This window comes from Bidens hawaiensis, unplaced genomic scaffold (assembly GCF_021521415.1).
Source record: "Bidens hawaiensis isolate Kalapana, Puna unplaced genomic scaffold, B.hawaiensis_p1.1 tig00089337_1, whole genome shotgun sequence".
NCBI lineage: Eukaryota > Viridiplantae > Streptophyta > Magnoliopsida > Asterales > Asteraceae > Bidens > Bidens hawaiensis.
In genome coordinates this window covers 1,816-10,792 of record NW_027504381.1, presented here as the reverse complement: position 1 = coordinate 10,792, position 8,977 = coordinate 1,816, and the positions used below count along the sequence as shown (strand labels likewise).

Genomic DNA, 8,977 nt, shown 5'->3' with positions numbered 1-8,977 from the left:
TTGAGAGGTCGATGGTTGAATAACTCCTTACCTGGCCGCGTGGCGCTCAGAATCGGGTGGCATGGCGGGTACACCTCCACAAACCGATCCCTCGTTTGCTCCAGGATGAGCAACTCGTTCTCATCAAGAGCACGAGTACCCATCCGAGCGGGACCATCAGCCTCCCGCGGATGCAGGAGCAACTGCAAGTCATTCCCCTCTGAAATAAAAAAAGAAACAGTTAGAAGAAAAACCTATATCAACAAAGAAGACAGAGCATACCGTAAGGGACAGAGTTCAAACCGTATTCGAGGACGATGGGAATCTGTGACGCCTCTTTCCACACCCGGCTCATCCCGAGCATCACCATCCCGGACTCCGCAAAGCGGTACACCGGAGTCTGGATCCGGGAGATCTTGGCGAACCATTCCGCCTCCTGGTGGTTGAGGGCGTGAAGGGCGGGGAGTGCTCTCCCATTCTTAAACGTCATCGCAAGGGGGATGACGCGAGCGGAGATATAAAAAAACTCCCGCTTCCACGACCGAAGACTGCGCTCGGTAGCGCAGATCTTCAAACCCTTGATCCGATTGACCAAGGTGTACCACCCCTGGATGCACCTCCAGGAGTAGAAGGTCATCAACCGATCAACGTGGGGCTCCACGCCCACAATGAGGCACACCCACTCAAAGTGGCGGATCTTGGCAATCGCCATCGGGTGTACCTCGGTCAGATGCACACCGTGCCTCTCCAAGACACGGTATACAAACTTCGTCAATGGGAACCTCAGATTCCCATAGACGAAGAATGCAGCGTACACCCCTATCTTGCCCTTGGGGGCATCGTACACCGTCTGATGAGGCTCCGGAAACTCAGGCTCGAAAGGCTCGAGCATGAACTTCCGGACGATGTACTGGTAGAGGTCAATAAGAAGAGCGCACTGGCACTCGCCAGCAGTGCTCTTGTCGTCCTTTTCGGACGTCGACGTCGGGTTCTCAACGAACAACTCAGACTCCTCGGCAGTGGCCTCAAAATCACGGGTAGAAGACATGTTTTGAATGTACAGAACAACGATTTCAGAAGAATGCTCGACGGAATAGTGAGTATTCGCCGGAAATCGTTTAGAAGAGGAAGAGAAAGTGTGGACTAAGGTGCACCCTTTCGCCCTTTATATACTCATCGCAATTAATGCGATGAATTTAATGCGGAAGAGAGAGAAATCGCAGGTGCAATGAAACTATGACACGTGGCAAAGAGCAAGCTGGCAACAGCTGTTGAAAGGACGCGTGCCATTAATTTCGCGGCCATGCGCCCGAAAAATCGCGCCCACGCGCCTGAAAAAGCGCCTGGAATGACCATATACTGTCACGTCGCCATAACTTCCTGCACGTCCTGACACTGTCAGAAGAAACCGTCGGACGACGTTTCAACAGTTTGGACTGTTCTTATCCTTCCACCAACTCTTCGAATTTTAAAAAGATTCAAAAGTAAGCGGGAAAATACCCCTTACCTTGGCAACCAAGTAACTATAAGACAGGTGCGAGTACAGTGTCAAGGCAAAACCCTTCACATACTTAGCACCCGCAGGGAATTGAAGCCAGGAATACCTTGGAAGTAAAGTAACTATAAGACGAGTGCGGGTACAGTGTCAAGGCGAAACCCTTCACATACCTAGCACTCCGCAGGGAATTGAAACCAAGAAGGATCTTCTGGGCCATGCTTGTGGAAACGGGAATAACATCCCCGCATAGTGGGAACGTCGAGAACTAGATTGTTTGAAGCTCCAAGATGGAATTAGTTGTTTTAACATAATTGATCACTATGTTCAAAACTACCAAAACCTCATGGAGAATCTACACAAGTGGAAATCAACGCTCCTGACTTGCGAGGAGGTTACACACCTACCCGCATCATACCCAAAGATCAAGCAGAAAAGTCGGGAATTTCTGCGTGACATTAGGGAAACCGCGGGAGGAATCCCCACGGACAACCTTAAAACCAAATACTTTTCAAAACCCCTTGATTAAGTCCGAAGCTCACCTCAGTTATTAACAATTCATGAGAAGAACATTGGACTGGGGGGACTTGAAGAGGTAGGTCCCAGCAGAGCCCAGTTGGACCCGCAAGACTCACCTTGAAGAGGGACGTTTGCGCAAGGACCAACTGGTTCCGCAGGACCCACCATGCTCAGAGATGAAGACCTTACGCGCAGTACGCCAGCTGTTCCCGCAGGGAAAGCCTCCCAATGGTGAAGAATCCCGCCTGTCCCCGCAGCTGCGGATACAAGCCATCAGGGAAGGCTACCCGCACTAATAGCAAGGCTACACGCACAAGGCACTAAATAATTCAGTGTCACCTGAAGGAATGAGCAAGGCGGGAATACTCCCGCCCAAATGAGCCAGTCTATATGCTTCTGGAAGATCTTTTGTACTATACCTGCCAAGGTATGGACAAAATAGACAAGATCTGACCAAAGCAGCCCATGAACCAATCACAGGGTGACAGCTCACCGACAAACAATACGAGGAGCATGCTCTAGTACTGTTTGTCACTATTAGCCGCTGCCTACTCACCAACCCTTGTCGTGGCACGCACATAGCCTGCAGTTGGTGGAAAGGGAACAGTACACAGCCGGCCTTGTCACTATCAGCCGCTGCCTACCCACCAACCAGCATGGCACGTGCGTAGCCCATAGTTGGTAGAACAAAAATATTATACAGCTGGCTGTACCTGCTTGGAAACCTACCTTCGGCTATAAATACTCCAACACCTTGGAACGGTAGGAGGATCTGGTATTTTTACCTTCACTAGCTATTTCTCTCAATATACACTTATATTCAGAGCAATCTAGTCTGATTCTCACGCCGGAGGGTGGTCACAAGGAGGAACCCCCCCTTCTCAGTGACGAGCTCACGGTGTCTGTTTTGCAGGTCATCTGAAGAACATCCTTCTTTGCCGGACCTAACCCTCGTGGGAAACATTAATTAACCCCCAGATTATCCGTAATCTGCTCGGGGTAGATTAGTGTTTCTTTATATACATATGTATATATATACCGTATTTTCAATTTGGATTGATTTTGATCAAAATTGGGATTAATCTAGTCGGTCAGGTACCGACTAGCGATTATTATATAACCATGGTGCCACACTTGACACATTTAGAAAATAAAAAAACTTTCATTATTTTGACAAAAAATCAGAAAGGTAATAGGCTCTGTGGTCAATCGAAATTGATTTATATTGCAAAAGTAACTTCAAGACACACATGACACATTCAAAAATCAGAAAGTTAATGGTTTTAGGGCGCACAAAATCCATTTTTATGACTTTATATTGAGAAAATGACTAGATGCACATGATGTATCCGAAAGTCCCTTACCTTTCTTATCTACAGCTAGCTTATTAATCAGATTATTATATTATTCACAAATTAGTGTTTGTGTTATGGAGGTTGTAAAGCTTTATTTAGGTAATCTAGTAAAATTCATGTTATAGTTCCTGTTTTCCGCTTCAGGTTTTTCAACTATTGAAGATAATTGAAGCTAGTTTATCTTGAAAACATCATGGCTATCGATGCTGTTGTGTCTGAACCAGCTCACGTGTCGGTTGAAACGGGAAGAAAGAGATCAGTGTTAACGGGCATGCAGGTGAAAACGATTCCGGTCTTAATAATAATAATGAATCGGTTCATGTAGAGAAAGCACCTGAACTCAGCTTTCCAAAAGATGCTGCTGATGAATGGCCCGAAGAGAAAAAGTTTCACTCGCTTTATTTTGTTAAATACCGAACAGTTGAAGACCAGAATCTGAAAGCTAAACTTGATCAGGCTGATAAGGATCTTAAAAAGCTTAATTTGGCCCGTGATCCCATCACCGAAAAGCTGAGGGCGAAAAGGGTAATTTGTTATATCGTGTGTAAATACACGCTTGCCTTGAGCTTTAAAAAATTAATTTAAATTGTTATTTTGTCTCTCTGTAGAATGAGCGAGCACAGGTAATAGGTCAACTGAAGGCCCTCGTTGAAGAAAAAAACCATTTCAGGACAATCATGGATGCCAAGAGAAAAGAAATTGAGCCACTGCAGCAGGCTTTAGGCAAGCTGCGGGGCCCGAACAATGCGAATAGAGACAACAAAGGAGGTTATGTTTGTTCATCTGAGGAAGAACTCAATGATGTTGTAAGCATGGTTTTTTAGTACATGATGAAGTTCACTTTTGTAGAAGTAAAAAGGCGAATGCATCCGCCTTTTGCTTATTTCTGATATATGATTTGTTCTTATTTTTTTAATGTAGATTAAGAGCATGCAATACCGCATTCAGCATGAAAGTATCACTCTAAACGAGGAGAAACAAATCATAAGAGAAATCAAACAACTTGAAGGGACGAGGGATAAGGTTATTGCAAACGCTGCTATGAGGGTGGAAGTTCAAAAATCCGTTGGTGAAAAAGACGCCATTCAAGACCAAGTCAAAGTAAGAACACCTCTTCTGAAATCTGTATAGCTGTAGGGTAAAAGCTATATCATTAATCTTGATCATGATCTCATGCTGTTTGTAGTCCATTGGCGTTGATCTTGATGGGGCCCGCAAAGATCAGAATGCTATCAAGGCCAAGCTTAAGACGCTCGAGGCGGAAAAAGAGGCCATAAACAGTGTGATTGCTTCTTTGGAGGAGGAGTTGCGTGCAGTCATTGAGAAAAGGGATAAGGTTTATGATAAAATTCGTGAGTTGAGGAATAAACGTGAAGAAGGGGTATGTTAGTAATTTCAATTATGAATTTAAAAAAAAAATGATGTTTTGATCATTTGTTGTCTTGCCTGTCTTTCCAGAATACTTGCTTCTACCAAAACCGCTCCCTCTTGAACGATGCAAGAAGACTGGCTGCAAATAAGGACGTTAATGCTCTTATAGAGCTTTCAACCTCTGAGGTTTGTTAATCGCCCCCGAACAAAATAAACTGTTGTATACATTGATTTAATACTTTATTGCAATTAGGTGGACAAATTCATGTCAGAGTGGAATAGTAGTAAAGCATTCAGAGAAGATTATGAAAAAAGAATATTGCAATCACTCGACATCCGCCAGCTCAGCAAGGACGGGCGGATGAAGAATCCTGGAGAGAAGCCTTTGGTCCCGCAAGAAGCACCGGTCCCTGCTCCCGTCGAGCCAGAGGTTGTAGCAAAACCGAAGGCGAAACAACCAAAGGAAGATCCCGTTCCACCCCCACCTCCAGTTGAGAAAGAAAAAGATGGTAAAAAACTGAAAGAAGCAAAAAAGAGTAGAGACAAGAAATTAGTATTAGAAGAAAAAGAGGAGGAAGAAGAAGTTTTCAGGGTGGAGAAAAAGCCGGTGGAAACCCAAGTGGTGGATGAAGCGAAGCTTAAGGAGATGAGGAGGGAGGAGGAGATTGCAAAGGCCAAGCAGGCTTTGGAAAGAAAGAAGAAGCTGGCTGACAAAGCTGCACTTAAAGCCAAAAAGAAAGCCGAAAAGGAAGCCGAGAAAAAGCTCAAGGTCTTTTCTTTTTTAATAAATGAACTTTTTTTCGGACTTTTGGTCAAGTTTGAAACTTATTTGACTTCTCATAGGGTGGTAAACGAGCTTGAGCTTGACGGCTCGATTAATCTATAAGAGAGCTTAAGTTTGGCTCGTGAGTTATTTTCCAAGCTCAAGCTCAGCTTGTTTGTTGTTTATATATAATTATTTTATATTATATATATATATATATATATATATATATATATATATATATATATATTAAAACTATAAATTTTATAAATTTAACGTAATATATGTATATATATATATTATATATTATATTTATATAAAGCAACTGTTATTATATAAATATTTAAAATAGAAATTGCGATAACAGTAGGCTCGCGAGCCAACCCAAGCTAGATAAGTAAAGCTCGAGTTCAGGCTTCTTTATTGAACAAGCTTATGTTTAGGCCCAAGATCGTTTAAGCACTACTTGATTTAAGATATTTTATATGCGCAATGCTTGGCTCGCTCACACTCGTAACTTCTGGTCAACTTTGTTTCAGGATCGCGAGAAGAAAGAGAAAATGAAACTGCAGGCTTCCATGCCTGTTCCTGAGGCTGCAGAGGAAGCAACGGTGGAGGAGGCTGCAGTGGATCCGGAGGAAGTAAAGGAAAAGGAGGTTGTGAAAGCGCCGGTGAAGACAAAAGAGAGTATCAAAGTGAGAGGCAAAAGCCACAGGGTTAAAGGGTCGGACTCGTTTCAAAAGGTGATGTTGAAACGGAAGAAGTCAAACAACTACATGTATTATTATGCTGCTGGTGCTGCTGCTATTGTTGTTGCGGTCTTAGCGGTCGGGTACAACATGTACGTGTAGACAAACGAGTTGAGAAAAATCGATGCCTGTTGTTGGTTGGGAAGTAACTGTCGGTTTTTGTTTTCGTTTTCTTTATCGTTTTTGCTTTTTGTATTTTGCAGCGTTGAGAACCTGATATATGTTTAGAAAGAGGTAGTTTGAAACATGTGCCTGAAGGGTACTAGTGTACTTTTTGACATTTTGTTTTTGTTAAGTTATAAAACTTTGTTATGTGATATGTTTTTCTCAAAAAGTAAATAAGCGATTATACTTTTTTACTTTATGGTCAAACAATTCATCACTCGGTGTTACTTTTGTAACAATTTTGCATTTTCATAAAAGTTGTGTTTGATGGTCTAAAGCTTGATTTTTTTTTTTTTTTTTAAGTTCTAAATCTGGTCTAATGACACGGGAGTGGTGGTTAAGGTTTGGGATTCTTAAAGTGGAGGGTTGTCTCTTTGATGTTAATCATAGGTGAGTCAGACATGGAGCGTCAAAATCAGTATCGACGTTTGACATTCTATCTCAGGGTGGCTCACCCAAGGGTGGTTCCAAATGTTTAAAAAAAAGTTCTAAATTTTGGCTTGTAAAACTTTGAGAATTTTGGGATGTTCTAGATTTTGGTATTTTGAAGACATTTGCGGAAGTTTGAGAATTCTTCACATTAAAGACATGTTATAAATAGCTAATAAATATAGTAGTAGTATACGTAGAGGAAAACATCATTTGGTTTTAGACACCTTGAAAGCACATCAAATTTGTCAAGTGCTATAAAGCAATGGGAACTTGGATTTTATTAAACCAAAGGTTACTTACCAACATGACACAATTAAGAGAAATTGTATGTGAGAAATTGTATGCTTTATTAAATCAAAAGTAATTAGCAAACCCTATGCAAACAAATATCATTGTAATTGAAAAACTAATCGTCTGAATAGAAATAAACCTAAACCGACTTATTATTCTATAATATTAAACATCAAGTAACATAGATTTTCAAATTTAACAATTATCATTCAATACTTAACATGAACATAAAAAATAACTTAATGATACAAAACTATACACCCGAGAATGATTTGAGATGAACTAGCCGCTCAGCTCATGACCTTCGATTAGTCTTCGACTATTGATTTGGGATGATAAACTACGAACCCCGGGGTAATGGGAGGTGATCCAGGGCTCCTGGAATATCTCATTAGGGTTCGTAAAATAGAACATAGGTTAAAACCCTTTTATTCCGATTTTTGTTATGTCATTCGCGTATCGCGAAGGGCATCACTCTATTATTTTTGCGTATCTCTATGGAAGAAAGCCGCATTTTTGGATTCATCTCATCGAGAAACCAAAAATTCATATATCATTTTCTAGTCCATGATATGCTTGTTTTACTTCTTAACGTTTTTATGTCACCCATCTTGTTTAGTTTCAGCATTGGCATAGGGTTTCTCATGCAAACTCTTCCCGAATCCTTGTAACACATCCCGAGACTTCAAAAAATGCTACTATCTTCCCGAGACTTCATTCCATGCTCGTACGAGTCTTCAATTTAGCATCTTTAACGATTATTGACCTGAAATACAAAAGCACATATAAAGTACCAAAGTTCTAACTATAAACTCAATAAAAAGTAAAGAGTATAAAAGAATACAATTATATACATGATTTATACCCGACCACCACCATAATGAATACACGTTGCCTATATTTATTCCTTAGGTTCCGAAAAGTGTCATGTTTCTCGGAATACCATCAAAGTTATCCTGAACTTTCTCATGAATGTCTGTCTCATATGCTTCAAGGGACTCCTTGCCATGTCATCTTCCTCTTGTTCCCTATAGCGTCCTAACTGCAGCTGTAGTTCTTCGGCTCGTCATCATGCCCCATAAATCTCAAGAACAAGATATAAGAAGGCGTCACTCTCAATCGGGGCCATTGGCGGACCTACACCTTTGGTATAGGTGTCGGCCGACCCCTGTGAATATTTTTTTCAAAAGGTACATATATGTTAAAATCCCAATCAATGTCTATAAAATTTTGACATCGACCCTTTTCCGACCCCTGTGAAATATTTTCTTGGGTCCGCCAATGATCGGGGCGGCTCCAAAATGGAGACACAAGTATCGACCATAGCAGGTAAATACCTGGAATGTAATAAAAACAAGATCCTGAATGGTTCTTGCATTATATAAATGCAATTTTGACTCAATAGTTAACTCATGTAAACGAGCGAAGCCTATCCAGGTTGGGCTCAGTCTCTAACGGGCTGGTTCGGCGCTATTTTTATCGAGTTGAAATCCTGTTTTTTTATTAATTTCTTACACTTATTGATATAATCAATCAATCAATCATGCCCAGTAAAATCCCACCGACAGCAAAGCTATAAGTAGGGTCTGGGGAGGGTGGGATGTAGTCACACCGTACCTCCATCCAAAGGAATGAAGAGGTGGCTTCCAGAGAGACCCTCTTTTAGCAAAAAAAACCAACTTTTAGCATACATAATACAAAATTTATAAACTAGAGAATTTACAATATTATATGTATTATTTGTATTTTCCTTTCTTTCAGTTTTTTTAAAGATTTAGAGGCGGATTAAAATATATGTATTATTTTTTTTCATATGTTTATATGTTATTACTATTATTATCTAACTATATTATTTTTA

At 41.1% G+C, this 8,977-nt stretch overlaps 1 pseudogene across 1 annotated transcript; it reads left to right on the top strand.

Annotated features, from left to right (window-relative positions):
* Nucleotides 1-3,526: 3,526 nt before the first annotated feature.
* On the top strand, nt 3,527-6,402 carry LOC143607904 (proton pump-interactor 1-like; annotated as a pseudogene). Its single transcript, XR_013149080.1, has 7 exons — nt 3,527-3,873; nt 3,957-4,154; nt 4,270-4,449; nt 4,535-4,729; nt 4,807-4,905; nt 4,973-5,488; nt 6,022-6,402. The product of XR_013149080.1 is annotated as a proton pump-interactor 1-like (transcript).
* Nucleotides 6,403-8,977: the final 2,575 nt, after the last annotated feature.